Genomic DNA, 348 nt, shown 5'->3' on the forward strand with positions numbered 1-348 from the left:
TTATGAACTTTCAGTACTATTTTAATAGTTTATTTCTCTATAAATTTTTGTTTCAAAGATCAAAAAGATATTGTTCAATAATAGTCATTATTACAACATTTAGCATTATAGGAATTAGTAATCACACACTTCTATTTATGATGTTTAAAAAAGAGTAAATTAGTATGTTGATAGTTTAAAATTAAGTTGTACAGTCAATTATAAATTTAAGGATATACATAAACGACTAAGCAGTAAGTAAATAATAGAAGATTATGGTAATTAACTATTGATGAGATGATATAGTATGAAAATTTATACAGGCATGCAATATAAATTAATTAATCCTTAAAAATAACACAAAAATGG

The sequence above is a fragment of the Arachis ipaensis genome, chromosome B02 (assembly GCF_000816755.2).
Source record: "Arachis ipaensis cultivar K30076 chromosome B02, Araip1.1, whole genome shotgun sequence".
NCBI lineage: Eukaryota > Viridiplantae > Streptophyta > Magnoliopsida > Fabales > Fabaceae > Arachis > Arachis ipaensis.